The sequence below is a fragment of the Moschus berezovskii genome, chromosome 16 (genome assembly GCF_049115385.1).
Source record: "Moschus berezovskii isolate FMDL1 chromosome 16, NW_MosBer_1.0, whole genome shotgun sequence".
NCBI classification, from domain to species: domain Eukaryota; kingdom Metazoa; phylum Chordata; class Mammalia; order Artiodactyla; family Moschidae; genus Moschus; species Moschus berezovskii.
The window spans coordinates 67,416,260-67,432,500 of NC_142475.1; the positions used below are offsets into that span (position 1 = coordinate 67,416,260).

Here is a 16,241-nt window from a genome sequence, read left to right on the forward strand (position 1 = left end):
ACAGTGAACTGCAAAGTAAGAAATAAAGAACTATTAATATTAAATGAGTAACTAACCGGTTCTGGAACACTGCAGTAGTATTTATAAAATGGCAGGGCCCAATCAATCACATCCCACACACAGGCACCCAGTCTCTGCACCGCAACAGAAATAAACGTTATTCAAGACCTAACCCCTGACGTCATCTTGACTTCTCCCTTTAGCATCCTCCACACTGAACTTTCATATTGGGCTTCCCTGGTGGCTCAGCTGGTAAAGAATCTGCCTGCAATGCGAGAGACCCCAGGTTGATCCCTGGGTCAGGAAGATCCCCTGGAGAAGAGAATGGCAACCCACTCCTATATTCTTGCCTAGAGAATTCCACGGACAGAGGAGCCTGGTGGGCTCCAGTCACAAACAGTTGCACACAATTGAGCAACTAACACACACACACTGAACTAGTTACCGAGTTCTATCAGCTCTGCCTGATTAACTCAACTTTTATCTCCTTCCCAATTACAGCTGCCTTAATTTCAATCTTTCTTGTTTCTTTCTCACATTAGCAGTTTGCTTCCTTAATGACGTCCCTTTTCAATATCTTTTCTGCTCCAATCCACCTTCTATGTTGGTATCAATTCTCCTTCTCAAGAGATGTTACTCTTGTTTTTCAAAAGCCTACCATAGTACTTCCACTTCTGGCCAAGACAGAATCATGAGAACCACATATATTATTCTGCCTATGACACCCCAAAAATTCAAAGTGAAATAAATGAAAAGCTGTTTGCAAGACAACAGACATATGCAAGAAGGAAGGAAGGACAGTGACTGAAAACACATAAGGTCCTGTAACAGCCCATCTTACTATCATGAGGGAGTTTCCGGGCTGCAGGGCACACAATACCAATCAAAACAAACAAACAAACAAAAATTTTCAGCAGACATTTTACAGAAATTGTATAGTTCTTCTGTGTATTCTTGCCACCTTTTCTTAATATCTTCTGATTCTGTTAGGTCCATACCATTTCTGTCCTTTACTGCGCCCATCTTTGCATGAAATGTTCCCTTGGTATCTTTAATTTTTGTGAAGAGATCTCTAGTCTTTCCCATTCTATTGTTTTCGTCTATTTCTTTGCATTGATCACTGAGGAAGGCTTTCTTATCTCTCCTTGCTATTCTTTGGAACTCTGCATTCAGATGAGTATATCTTTTTCTCTTTCGCCTTTACCTTCTCTTCTTTTCTCAGCTATTTGTAAGACCTCCTCAGACAACTATTTTGCCTTTCTGCATTTCTTTTTCTTGGGGATGGCCTCCTAAACAATGTCACAAACCTCCGGCCACAGCTCTTCAGGCACTCTATCAGATCTAACCCTTGAATCTATTTGTCACTTCCACGGTATAATCATAACGGATTTGATTTAAGTCATACCTGAATAGTCTAGTGGTTTCCCCTACTTTCTTCAATTCAAGTCTGAATTTGGCAATAAGGAAGTTCATGATCTGAGCCACAGTCAGTTCTCAGTCTTGTTTTTCCTGACTGTATAGAGCTTCTCCATCTTTGGCTGCAAAGAATAGAATTAATCTGATTTCAGTGTTGACCATCTGGTGATTTCCATGTGCAGAGTCTTCTCTGTGAAATCTCTTGGCAAAACTCTGTTAGCCTTTGCCTTGCTCATTTTGTATATAAAACTACAGAAGTATACAAAAAAGAGCTTAATGAACCAGATAACCACGATGGTGTGATCACTCACCTAGAGCCAGACATCCTGGAGTCCAAAGTCAAGAGGGCCTTAGGAAGCATTATTATGAACAAAGCTAGTGGAGGTGATGTAATTCCAGTTGAGCTATTTCAAGTCCTAAAAGATGATGCTGTGAAAGTGCTACACTCAGTATGCCAGCAAATTTGGAAAACTCACCAGTGGCCAAGGACTGGAAAAGGTCAGTTTTCATTTCAATCCCAAAGAAAGGCAATGCCAAAGAATATTCAAACTACCTCACGATTGCACTCATCTCACACACTAGCAAAGTAATGCTCAAAATTCTCCAAGCAAGGCTTTAACAGTATGTGAAGTGAGAACTTCCAGATGTTCAAACTGGATTTAGAAAAGGCACAGGAACCAGAGATCAAATGGCCAACATCCGTTGATCATAGAAAAAGCAAGAAAGTCCCCAAAAAACATCTATTTCTGCTCTATTGACTATACCAAAGCCTTTGACTGTGTGGATCACGACAAACTGTGGAAAATTCTTAAAGAGATGGGAACACCAGACCACCTGACCTGCCTCCTAAGAAATCTGTATGCAGGTCAAGAAGCAACAGTTAGAACCGGACATGGAACAATGGACTGGTTCCAAATCAGGAAAGGAGTACATCAGGCTATATATTCTCAGCCTGCTTATTTAACTTATATGCAGAGTACATAAACGCTGGGCCGGATGAAGCACAAGCTGGAATCAAGACTGCTGGGAGAAATATCAATAACCTCAGATATGCAAATGACACCACCCTTATGGCAGAAAGTGAAGAGGAACTGAAGAGCCTCTTGATGAAAGTTAAAGAAAAGAGTGAAAAAGCTGGTTTAAAACTCAACATTCAAAAAACTAAGATCCTGGCATCCGGTCCCATCACTTCATGGCAAAGAGATGGGGAAACAATGGAAACAGTGAGAGATTTTATTTTCTTGGGCTCCAAATTCAGTTCAGATGGTGATTGCAGCCATGAAATTAAAAGACACTTGCTCACTGGAAGAAAAGCTATGACCAACCTAGACAGCATATTAAAAAGCAGAGATATTACTTTCCCAACAAAGGTCCATCTAGTCAAAGCCATGGTTTTTCCAGTAGCCATGTATGGATGTAAGAGTTGGACTGGAAAGAAAGCTGAGAAAGTCAAAGAACTGATGCTTTTGAACTGTGGTGTTGGAGAAGACTCTTGAGAGTCCCTTGGACTGCAAGGAGATCCAACCAGTCCATCCCAAAGGAGATCAGTCCTGAATATTCACTGGAAGGACTGATGATGAAGCTGCAACTCCAATCCTTTCACCACCTGATGCGAAGAACTGACTCATTGGAAAAGACCCTGACACTGGGAAAGATTGAAGGCACGAGGAGAAGGGGACAACAGAGGATCAGATGGTTGGATGACATCACCGACTTGATGGACATGAGTTCGAGCATGCTCTGGGAGTTGGTGATGGATGGACAGGGAGGCCTGGCACACTGCAGTCCATGGGGTCACATGACACGAGTTGGACACGACTGAGTGACTGCACTGAACTGACCTTTTGTAGAAACTGATTCTAAAATTTAAATGGAAATACAAAGGACCTAGAACTGCTGAAAGAACTGTGAAAATGACAAGGATGGAGGACTGACACTACCCAATTTCAAGACTTGTAATAAAGCCTTAGTAATCCAGATAGCATGGTACTGGGATAAAGACAGGCCCAAAGAACAAAATAGAGTCAAGAAGTAACAACACACAACATATATGCACAATTGATCTGACAAAGAAGCAAAGAGAAATGGAGAAAGGACAGTCATTTCAACAAGTGATGCTGGGACAACTGTCTATCATATGCAAAAAGAAAAAAACAATAATCTTTGTTTTTGATCTATACCTCCTGCTGCTGCTACTGCTGTTGCTAAGTCACTTCAGTCGTGTCCGACTCTGTGTGACCCCATAGACGGAAGCCCACCAGGCTCCCCCGTCCCTGGGATTCTCCAGGCAAGAACACTGGAGTGGGTTGCCATTTCCTTCTCCAATGTGTGAAAGTGAAAAGTGGAAGTGAACTCGCTCAGTCGTGTCCGACCCTTAGCGACCCCACGGACTGCAGCCTACCAGGCTCCTCCATCCATGGGATTTTCTAGGCAAGAGTACTGGAGTGGCTTGCCAGTGCCTTCTCCGCTATACCTCCTACCTTGCACCAAACACAAAAATTTAATCAGAATGGATTGCAGACTTAAATGTAAAACATAAAACCATAAATCTTCCAGAAAAAATTAGAAAATTTTTGCAAACTTGGGTTAGACTTGGATTTTGTATCCAAGATTTCTTGGATACAAAACCAAAAACACAATCCATAAAGGAGCAAGTGGATAAGTTGGAGTCATCAAAATGTACAACTTCCACTCTTGAAATAATGCTAGGAGTGCAGATGGGGAGAAGATATTCACAAATCATATATCTGATAAAGAACTGTACTCAGAATATAAAAAGAACTCTCAAACAAACGAACACAGCCCCAAACAACTGGAAACAATATTTGAATAGATATTTCAGGAGAGGTAGGACTTCCCTAATAGCTCAGTTAGTAAAGAATATGCCTGCAATGCAGGAGACCCCGGTTCGATTCCTGGGTCGGGAAGATCCGCTGAAGAAGGGATAGGCTACCCACTCCAGTATTCCTGGGCTTCCCTTGTGGCTCAGCTGGTCAAGGATGCACTTGTAATGCAGGAGACCTAGGTTCGATCCCTGGGTTGGGAAGATGCCCTGGAGAAGGGAAAGGCTACCCACTCCAATATTCTGGCCTGGAGAATTCCATGGACTGTATAGTCCATGGGGTTGCAAAGAGTTGGACACGACTAAGCAACTTTCACTTTCATGAGAGATGCATGCCAAAAAAAGCACATGAACAGGTACTTGACAGTATTGGTCATCCAGGAAATGCAAACTGAAACACTGTTGATAGCACAGTGGATAAGAATACACATGCAGAGGACATAGATTCGATCTCTGGTCCAGGAAGATCCCACATGGCTCAGAACAACTAAGCCCACGTGCCACGACTATTGAGTCCTCTTGCTGAAAGGGCCTGAGAGTAACAACTACTGAGAGCCCATGTGCTGACAGCCTGTGCTCCACAACGAGAAGCCACCACAATGGGAAGGCCCCACTCTCTGCAACTAGAGGAAGCCCAAGCAAAGCAACGAAACCCAGTGTACCCCAAAATAAATAAATGTAAATATCCCCTTAATGGACTCCACACACAAATTCCTAATTTTCAGACAACTACATTACCAAAAAAGTACATTTAACCATATAATTTAAACCACATTTAATTTAATTTAATCACAGTGACTCAGATGGGACTTCACAACATTTTAATGTCTCTCACTGTCATCATTATGGTTTTACTAGTAAAGTATGGAAACATGAATCAACAGAAATCTTTTATGTAACAGATACCAAAGAAACCAGCTTTTAGTCTATAATTACCTCACCAGAGTATGATTGCTTTTCATTATAAACCGTTTTCTCGAATTCCGTGTTCTCAAAGTGTGGTTGTCTGAGAAGCAGCATCAGCAATTCCCCAGAAAACTTGCTAGAAATGCAAACTCTCAGGTCCGACACCAAATAACTAGCAGAATTGGAAATGCTGAGGTGGGGACCAGCAATCTGTATTTTAACAAGTCCTCAGGCTTCCCTGGTGGCTCAGCGGTGAAGGTGGCTTCACTGGGTCATGAAGATCCCCTGGAGGAGGGCATGGCAACCCACTCTAGTATTCTTGCCTGCAAAACTCCATGGACAGAGCAGCCTGGCAGGTTACAGTCCTTGGAGTCGCAAAGTGTTGGACACAACTGTGTGATTAACACTATACTCAAAGGGGATTCTGAAGCCCAGTAAACTGTGAGGGGCCTTGTTCTCAGAAATCTTTTTTTGGCTGCACAGAGCAGCATGTAGGATCTTAGGTCCCTGACCAGGGATTGAACCCACACCTCTGGCAGTGGAAGCAGAGTCTTAACCACTCGACTACCAGGGAAGTCCCAGAGGTGCACAGTTCTAATATATGTTTTACAGTTAAAACGTAAGTTGCTTTTCTCTGAGAGACTTTCTGAATTCAAAGAATTTTAAGACAAAAAAGGAACTGTTACTTCAAATCTATGTTTTCAACAAATCTAGAACTCAGCCAGCTGTTTTCCTATTTTTATACTCCTGAATTATTTTAGGCCTCTTTATTAGACTAGAAAACCAGAACTGAATATAAGATCACATAAATAATACCTTCTACAAAAGCCTTTGTTTTAAAACAAACTTTCCGGCTTAAGTATCCTAGTCATTTACTCAAATATCTATTTTTGTAAATGTATCCAATGTTCCTTCCAAATTTACTATATTTGCTTCTAATTTCAGCCATAGATTGTCATCCCCCAGTGAACATCTACGCAACTTTTAATCAGGTCCAACTAAGTGGAATGGATTTTAAAAACAATTCCAGTTAGAAATTTTTTAATTGTTTCATAAAGATAGTTAAGAAACAGAACAAAAGTAGAAATGGTCTTCAACTCAATCAGGACAACGGGCTCTTGGTAATTCGCTCAGAGACTTGGAGTTAATAAATTCATCTTCTGGGTCTCAGTTCCCTTGTTGTAAGAGGGAACTGATGACCTTAAAGTCCATTTCAGTTCTAACGGTCTGTACATCTGTGATCTTACTCTAATGCTCCATGTACTGTACTTTTACGTTAATGTGACATTGTCATATTATTTTAAGTACCATTTAACAGTTTTAAAATTGTTTTAGGATACATGCCTCTTCTTAGGGTTCAGGAATATCACTATAACACCACTTCCTTGAGAGCTGAATATGAACAATAAAATATGAACATATGTAAACTTTTAGTTGTTGAAGCACCAAAATAGCAGTGTGACTTTAACAGTCTCTTCTTCTGTCTTAGATGGGCTAATTTATCTCCGAAACTATAAAGATGCATGGCATGAACCCCCAAAAGCAAAGATTTCAAACATAATTAACAACATGGGCTCTGTGGGTAGAATGCCCGGGTTTGAATTGAACCTACCAGTAAAGAATTATTTGTCAAAATTATCCAAACTTCTTAAACCTTAATTTTATTAATCTTCTGTTAAGAGGATAATAATAGTATCTTCTCCACAGAAACTAAATGAGCTGCTCTACTAAAAGCACTCAGCACGGAATGGACACTCAATAAGCATTAGGTATTTTTCTAATAGTATTTGCAAAATCAGCTTTCTGATCAGAAGGCATATGTGGAACTCACTTAGTAAACACAAGCGTACAGCTACTTCCTTCAAGGCATCCCACTCTCACTACAATGCGCAGAGGTTTTCAAACTTCAGGAGGAATCAGAACTACTTGGGCTGCTTTTTTAAAACACAGATTCCTGGGCTTGGCTTCTGAAATTTTAAATAAGCATTCCAGTTGTTTCTATGACAAGCTGTTGAGGACGGCAGTTTGAGAAACATTTCTATAGGGGTTTCGAAGAGACAGAACCTTTCCCTTCAAGTACTAACAATCCCCAAGCATTTTTTCCACTTCAGAACTTACTGCAGCTACTGCCATGTTGCTCCTGTTGGCTGTGTACCACATACACCTATGTCCTTTTATGTAGATTTCATTTGCTGTCACTTTTAAGTTCCAATACCTGTGTCCTGATTGAGTGATATAACATAACTCTTTACCTTGTATTTGAAATATGCCTAATCCTCTAAACCCCAACACCTCCAAACATGCGATGACTGAAGGCTCCTGATTCATGAACTATTTCTGACCTCTGAACACAGAAGATTCATTAACCCTGACTGCCGACCTACAAAACTGACTATGGTCTCATTCACAGTCTTGCTCTCAGAATAACACTTCCAACACTGCTGCTAGTAAACATGTCTTCAGTATAGTACACATTTTCAGACAGAGATTGGAATGTCAAAACCCATACAAATTTAACTCACAAAACCTTCATGTATACAAAACAACGTGAACCACAACACAGCAACAATCAGGGACCTGATGGATCCCGGGATGGAATGTAGATTATGACAGAGGAATTTACCTGCATTACAGATATCTGACATAAGCTCATTGAAGGAAGCTGGAGGGAAAGGGAGCTGACTTAAGCAACCCTGAATGGTGTTTTAACTGAAAACTGTTTAATACTACAGACAAAAAAGAACTGTACATAAACACTGTATGCTAGCTTATAATGTTGTCCATCATGGAGGTATGGGCTAACAATTATGAAACTGCTTTACAAAAAAAAGTATCTGGATGGTGGACAGTGGGAACCAAGTCTCTTAATGTTGAAGAGGGAAGTTACAGATAAGCAAAGGAAGAAGACTACAATTTTAGCATGTGATACTAGATAAGAGTTCAAGACATCAGCATGAACACACGGATACCTTAATGCAGATACAGATGGACAGATACAGAAACAATGACAGCTATGTGTTCATATCTGTTAGTATTCATGCATACACTTCCTATCTCTGACTACTGAAAGGGCCTAGAAGCAGTGACATTCTGCTGCATGCTAAGTCTCTTCAGTTGTGTCAGAGTCTTTTGCGACCCCACAGACTGTACCCTACCAGGCTCCTCTGTCCATTGGATTCTCCAGGCAAGGATACTGAAGTGCGTTGCCATGCCTCATCCAGGGGATCTTCCCAACCTAGGGATCAAACCCGAGTCTTCAGCACTGAAAGGCGGATTCTTTACCACGAGTGCCACCGATAAGCATACCGAGAGCCCAGATCTTAGTTTCTAAATATCAATTTCTGATAAATGGAACCAGAACGCCTTGGAGAAACAGATGATTTAGGAACTGGGACAGGGGAAACACAATTCTTTACCAAAGAATTCCCAACTGTGTATGTTGATATTTGTCCCTCTAAGAGGCGGAGCTTAACTCTCCTCACTTGTGTGGGTAGATTTAATGACTTGTTTCCAAAGAACAGTATGTAGAGGGAGAAAAAAGTAACTTTACAGTATACAAACCTGATAAACACTCCTGGGGCCAGGTGCCAAAAATCTGTATCACAGCAAACATGTTGATGTGTTGATGATGGGTACCCCCGGTAACATGTGATGAGAAGGGCTCTTGACTTTCATGGTCTTCCTGCCAAAACCACATAATCTCACTCTAACTATGACAAACCCAAACTCAGGGACATTCTACAGAATATCTAACCAGGATTCCTCAAAGCTGCCAAGGTTATAAAAACCAAGAAAAAAAAAATGGAGAAGAACAGAAACAAACTAAGATGCGACAAGAGATGGTGACTGAATGCAGCGTGACAGCCAGGGCTGGATCGTGGACACTGTCGTGAAAAAAGACACCAGTGAAATCTGAAAGGTCTCCAGTGTACCATTTGCTTTAGTCAATAGTAAAGCACCAATGTTGATTCTTAGTTCTGACAAACATACCATGGGAATGCAATATCTCAACAAGTAGGGGATCTGTGTGAGCGTACATGGAAACTCTGAGTTTTCTACAACTTTCTGTAAAACTAATAATAAAAAGTTTATTTAAAAGAGAGAGACAGAGAGCACAGAACAACCAAATGAGCAGAAAGGGAGACAGAAAAAAGAGATGAAGCTGCATTTAGAAAAGTCTACATGATTAAAAAAAAAATAATTCTTAACTGCTATTTGGTGTAAAGAATTTTACTTGCATGTAAGTAAGGCATTAGCCAGATAACATTATTACTACAACTTACTTTCTTGGTATTCAGAACACCTACGAAACACACACACACATATGAAATCTCTTCTCAACACCATCTTCAAACTGAAAAGATTAAATGGACTTGGATGCAGTGTGGCAGACAAACTGAAGAAGAAATCAAGAAGTACATCTGTTAACTAGTTCAACTATCTTAGACAAGTTATTTCATCTTTCTGGGCCTCAGTTTCCTGATCTGTAATAGAAGGAGGTTTAAAAAGATGCTTTAGGATCCTTTCTGGGTGAAGACAGAACCACCTCCCTGAAACCAAATCCTGCTAGATGTGCTCAGCCCCTCCTCTATCTCATCTGTCTGTAGCTTTACCCAGAACCCAGGATGCTGGCCCAGACCCTCTGCTCATTTCACATATTCTAAGTAACAAATACACATTGCATGGCTTCAATTCCCTTGGGTACGCTGTTCCCAAATACTTACCTTTTTTATCCCGAACTCAAAGACCAACTGCTTAGTGGTCGTCTCCACTTGGAGACATATCTAAAACTGAATTCATTTCCCTCAAAACACTAGTCCTTGAGTTCCCATTTGTGGTAGGCAGAATAAAGGCCCCCCCGCAAAGGTTCCATTTCCTAATCTGCAGAACCTGTGAGTAGGGACATTCCATGGAGAGAGGGAATTAAGGTTGCAACTGACCTTGAGAAGGGAAGATAAATTATCCTGGGTTACTCTGGGTACACCTATTAACAATACAATCACGAGGGCCTCTATTAGTGAAGGAGAGCAAGAGGGTCAATGTCACAGTGATGCAGGATGAGAAAGACCGGACTGGCCACCGCTACACAGGAAGATGGAAGGAATGTGACAGCCCCCAGAAGCTGAGAAAGGCAAGAGAACAACTCTCCCCCAGAGCCTCCACCAAGGAACACGGCCCTTCTGACACGCAGATTTTAGCCCAGGGATTTAACCTTCAGACCCCTGACCTCCAGCTCTGTCTGAGAATAAAACTGTGTTGTTTTAAGCCACTAAGTCTCTGGTAAGCTGTTCCACAGAAACAGCAAAATGATACCCCTGGCTCTTAACGGGGAATGCTTCAGTCAGAAACGAGTATCAGTGCTGACTTCTTCCTTTTCCCTCAATTTCCATATTCAGTAGATCACTGAGTATCATCAACTATCCCCCCTTTGTCTCTTATGAATCTGTCTACTTCTCACCAACCTCATACCACCTTTCTAGTCCAAGTCACTGCTACCTAATGCCTGGGACCAAACAGTCTCCTGATGGTTGGTCTACCCTCAGCTCATTCCTAGGAAACCACTTCCCACAATATAGCCAAAGAATTAAAGCAAATACTAATTAAAGCAAATACCAATTATAATACTCAACACCTCTAATAAACGTATGAGTACCTATCCTAGCTCTTAAAACCTAATTTCTTTTCCAGATCCAGTTAAAATGCAGTCTTAATGAAAAAGAGAAGTTAAATCAGTCACCTCTTAAACACTGACAGGAAATTCAAATTTTGGCAAGGATCCTTTGTAAAGGTTCTTGAGAAATCCATTCCCATGGTGCTCATTGGTTGGGACCAATGAAATCCATTAAAGAAACCCAGAACAAAAGTTTATTAAAATCCTTGTTCACAAGGCAGTCATCTGCTTCACTTGTGCTCTAACTGTATTAGAATGTGAAGGAATTTGCTTATGTTCTGCAAAGTTCCTCCACTGGTGAGAACAGTAAGGATAAGAAGCAAAAACAAGATCACTGGAGTGAAAATGCAAATATTAATATCATTAAATAACTGGATGAACAAAAAATTACACGAACATGCCATCAGTTAATCAAAAGGGAAAAGAATGAAGAAGAGAAACTGTTTCACAGTCAGTCATATGAAGCAACTCTTGGACTCGCATGATAATCTCTTGAGTTCATCTGGATCTATGAAAAGGCTTCTGGGTATTATTAGGGATTTGATATATGAATTTAGTAGGGTTCATTAGTAAACTATTATTGGTATTTTCCTTCCCAGTTATTAAGTATCTAAACACAGGTGCATAGTGTACCTTAGAAAAATAAGGCAGATACAGGGTAATTCTTTGAAATTCAACAAACTCCAAAATAACCAAGGACTCTGGAAGGCTCCATTCTAAGAGAGTAGAGAGTACTAACAGCAGCAGCATCTTCTGTGTAATAGACCACATAATCTTTTTTTTGCAACCAGTTTAAATATCTATTTCAGTCTGTCCCAAAGGCACTCCAATCCTCTGTGCTTGAAATTAAACCCCATACTAATTTTTCTGAAACTAGAACACGTTTCTGCTTCAGCAAGTGTCACAGACGTCATTTTGTTCCTACTGAGAAGATGATGTCCATTCCCAGGCCCCTTCCCCCACATACACTTGGCCATCACAACACATTTTCTCAGTGTCATTCTTCATTCCAATGGGAAGGTATATACTTTACAGCTGTTTATTCGAGACGCCGGCCCCGGCGGCGCAGACGCGACGCGAGAGACGCCGGCCCGGGCGCAACGAGCCACACAAAGAGGTGCGGCCGTGAGGAGCTACCCCACGCCTGAGGCCAGGGCCGGCGGCCGAGAGGAGCTACCCCACGTCCAACAGGCGGTGGCTGCGCGGGCGCAGGAGGGCCGAGAGGAGCTACTCCGCGTTCAAGGTCAGGGGGGGGGGCCTTGAGGAGATACCCCTCGTCCAAGGTAAGGTACAGCAGCTGCACTTTGCTGGAGCGGCTGTGAAGAGATTTTCCACGACCAAGGTAAGGGAAACCGAAATAAGACGGTAGGTATTGCTAGGGGGCACCAGAGGGCAGACAAACTGAAATCATAATCACAGGAAACTAGCTGATCTAATCACATGGACCACAGCCGAATGTGGTCCCCTGGAGAAGGGAATGGCAAACCACTTCAGTATACTTGCCTTGAGAACCCCGTGAACAGTAACAAAGGGCAAAATGATAGGATACTGAATGAGGAATTCCCCAGGTCGGTAGGTGCCCAGTATGCTACTGGAGCTCAGTGGAGAAATAACTATAGAAGGAATAAAGGGATGGAGCAAAAGCAAAACCAATACCCAGTTGTGGATGTGACCAATGATAGAAACAAGGTCCGGTGCTGTAAAGAGCAATATTGCATAGGAACCTGGAATGTTAGGTCCATGAATCAAGGCAAATTGGAAGTGGTCAAACAGGAGATGGCAAGAGTGAATGTCGACATTCTAGGAATCAGTGAACTAAAATGGACTGGAATGGGTGAATTTAACTCGGATGACCATTATATCTACTACTGTGGGCAGGAATCCCTTAGAAGAAATGGAGTAGCCATCATGGTCAACAAAAGAGTCCGAAATGCAGTACTTGGATGCAATCTTAAAAATGACAGGATGATTTCTGTTCGTTTCCAAGGCAAACCATTCAATATTACAGTAATCCAGGCCTATGCCCCAACCAGTACTGCTGAAGAAGCCGAAGTTAATCGGTTCTATGAAGACCTACAAGACCTTTTAGAACTAACACCCAAAAAAGATGTCCTTTTCATTATAGGGGACTGGAATGCAAAAGTAGGAAGTCAAGAAACACCTGGAGTAACTGGCAAATTTGGCCTTGGAGCACGGAATGAAGCAGGGCAAAGGCTAATAGAGTTTTGTCAAGAGAATGCACTGGTCATAGCAAACACCCTCTTCCAACAACACAAGAGAAGACTCTACACATGGACATCACCAGATGGTCAACACCGAAATCAGATTGATTATATTCTTTGCAACCAAAGATGGAGAAGCTGTATACAGTTAGCGAAAACAAGACCAGGAGCTGACTGTGGCTCAGATCATGAACTCCTTATTGCGAAGTTCAGACTTAAATTGAAGAAAGTAGGGAAAACCACTAGACCATTCAGATATGACCTCAATCAAATCCCTTATGATTATGCAGTGGAAGTGAGAAATAGATTTAAGGGACTAGATCTGATTGATAGAGTGCCTGATGAACTCTGGACGGAGGTTCGTGACATTGTACAGGAGACAGGGAACAAGACCATCCCCATGGAAAAGAAATGCAAAAGAGCGAAATGGCTGTCTGAGGAGGCCTTACAAATAGCTGTAAAAAGAAGAGAGGCGAAAAGCAAAGGAGAAAAGGAAAGATATAAGCATCTGAATGCAGAGTTCCAAAGAATAGCAAGGAGAGATAAGAAAGCCTTCCTCAGTGATCAATGCAAAGAAATAGAGGAAAACAACAGAATAGGAAAAACAAGAGACCTCTTCAAGAAAATTAGAGATTCCAAGGGAACTTTTCATGCAAAGATGGGCTCGATAAAGGACAGAAATGGTATGGACCTAACAGAAGCAGAAGATATTAAGAAGAGGTGGCAGGAATACACAGAAGAACTGTACAAAAAAGATCTTCACGACCAAGATAGTCACGATAATGTGATCACTGACCTAGAGCCAGACATCTTGGAATGTGAAGTCAAGTGGGCCTTAGAAAGCATCACTACGAACAAAGCTAGTGGTGGTGATGGAATTCCAGTTGAGCTATTTCAAGTCTTGAAAGATGATGCTGTGAAAGTGCTGCACTCAATATGCCAGCAGATTTGGAAAACTCAGCAGTGGCCACAGGACTGGAAGAGGTCAGTCTTCATTCCAATCCCAAAGAAAGGCAATGCCAAAGAATGCTCAAACTACCGCACAATTGCACTCATCTCACACGCGAGTAAAGTCATGCTCAAAATTCTCCAAGCCAGGCTTCAGCAGTATGTAAACCGTGAACTCCCAGATGTTCAAGCAGGTTTTAGAAAAGGCAGAGGCACCAGAGATCAAATTGCCAACATCCGCTGGATCATGGAGAAAGCAAGAGAGTTTCAGAAAAACATCTATTTCTGCTTCATTGACTATGCCAAAGCCTTTGACTGTGTGGATCACAATAAACTGTGGAACATTCTGAAAGAGATGGGAATCCCAGACCACCTGACCTGCCTCTTGAGAAACCTGTATGCAGGTCAGGAAGCAACAGTTAGAACCGGTCATGGAACAACAGACTGGTTCCAAATAGGAAAAGGAGTGCGTCAAGGTTGTATATTGTCACCTTGCTTATTTAACTTATATGCAGAGTACATCATGAGGAACGCTGGGCTGGAAGAAGCACAAGCTGGAATCAAGATTGCTGGGAGAAATATCAATAACCTCAGATATGCAGATGACACTACCCTTATGGCAGAAAGTGAAGAGGAACTCAAAAGCCTCTTGATGAAAGTGAAAGAGGAGAGTGAAAAGGTTGGCTTGAAGCTCAACATTCAGAAAACAAAGATCATGGCATCTGGTCCCATCACTTCATGGGAAATAGATGGAAAAACAGTGGAAACAGTGTCAGACTTTGTTTTTTTGGGCTCCAAAATCACTGCAGATGCTGATTGCAGCCATGAAATTAAAAGACGCTTGCTCCTTGGAAGGAAAGTTATGACCAACCTTGATAGTATATTAAAAAGCAGAGACATTACTTTGCCGACCAAGGTCCGTCTAGTCAAGGCAATGGTTTTTCCCGTGGTCATGTATGGATGTGAGAGTTGGACTGTGAAGAAAGCTGATCGCCGAAGAATCGATGCTTTTGAACTGTGGTGTTGGAGAAGACTCTTGAGAGTCCCTTGGACTGCAAGGAGATCCAACCAGTCCATTCTAAAGGAGATCAATCCTGGATGTTCATTGGAGGGACTGATGCTAAAGCTGAAACTCCAATACTTTGGCCACCTCATGAGACGAGTTGACTCACTGGAAAAGACTCTGATGCTGGGAAAGGTTGGGGGCGGGAGGAGAAGGGGACGACGGAGAATGAGATGGCTGGATGGCATCACCGACTCTGTGGACATGTGTTTGAGTGTACTCCGGGAGTTGGTGATGGACAGGGAGGCCTGGCGTGCTGTGATTCATGGGGTCGCGGAGAGTCGGACACGACTGAGCGACTGAACTGAACTGAACTGAACTGATTCACTAATCCTCTTTATTATCAAGGTAAGTGTTTACAGGCTGACAAGCCAAGCTACTTTGTCATCTGGCATGACAAAGTGCATAAATTGTTTCGAACTAGGAACAACTGTGAAAAGGAGATATTGGCCGTATTTTACCCACAAAGAAAAAGCAGCGCAAAGAACTGAAATAACTGGTTTAAAGTTACACAGATAACAGAACTTGCATTTTAACTCAGGGCTATTTGTACAATATGAAATTTGTACAGCATTTACTTTATACAATACTAATTCTCAACCAAGAGCTCCAAACGATCATTCCCCTCTGCAAAGGGCCCAAATAACTATTAACAAAAAAAATTTTTTTTTTTTACCTGCAGTGGCCAAAAAGTAATTGACCTGAAAATAACATAACATTGTGAAACAATGATTATTCAATTAAAAAAAAAATCTAATGAAAACAGCTCTGTGGACTCTGGAGATTGAATAAAAACTATAACTAACAGTAAAACAAGCAAACAAATAAATGAAAGGATGTGTTCAAAAATTTGGAAAAAAAGGTAATTGACCAATAAAATGTGAGTGCTTTGTGCCAAGTATTGTGGAGGGCATTTTATATATATTCAATTCTCACATCAACCCTAAATAAAGGTGGGAATAAAGGAGCTGTTTGTGGGTCCACAATCAAATACTCATTAGATATGAGGACAATATTATCCTATTTTACAGATGAGGAAGCCAAAACCTCAAGTCTCCATGCTATTAACTTTCAGACCTGGTTCTTAAAAGTCCTAAATTATTCTACCTAGCCAACCAAGGTATTTTGCTGCCCCATAGGGCAAAAAGGAAAAGTGGCAGTAACCAAGGCCTT

The 16,241-nt window shown here is 41.6% G+C and overlaps 2 protein-coding genes across 7 annotated transcripts in view; one reads left to right on the forward strand and one right to left on the reverse strand.

Annotated features, from left to right (window-relative positions):
- LOC129557840 (E3 SUMO-protein ligase NSE2-like) overlaps nucleotides 1–11,871 on the reverse strand; it is a 127,239-nt gene extending 115,368 nt beyond the window's left edge. For 3 of the 6 annotated variants that reach the window (XR_016039391.1, XR_016039392.1, XR_016039382.1), the window contains exon 1: nucleotides 1,406–1,720. The gene's annotated coding sequence lies outside the window, so the exon portion shown is untranslated. The other 3 variants (XR_016039393.1, XR_016039384.1, XR_016039386.1) reach the window with 2 other exon arrangements.
- Nucleotides 3,626–16,241, forward strand: part of LOC129557854 (A-kinase anchor protein 4-like) — a 93,956-nt gene continuing 81,340 nt past the window's right edge. The window contains exon 1 of the mRNA XM_088844906.1: nucleotides 3,626–3,703. The gene's annotated coding sequence lies outside the window, so the exon portion shown is untranslated. The remainder of the gene's footprint in view (nucleotides 3,704–16,241) is intronic.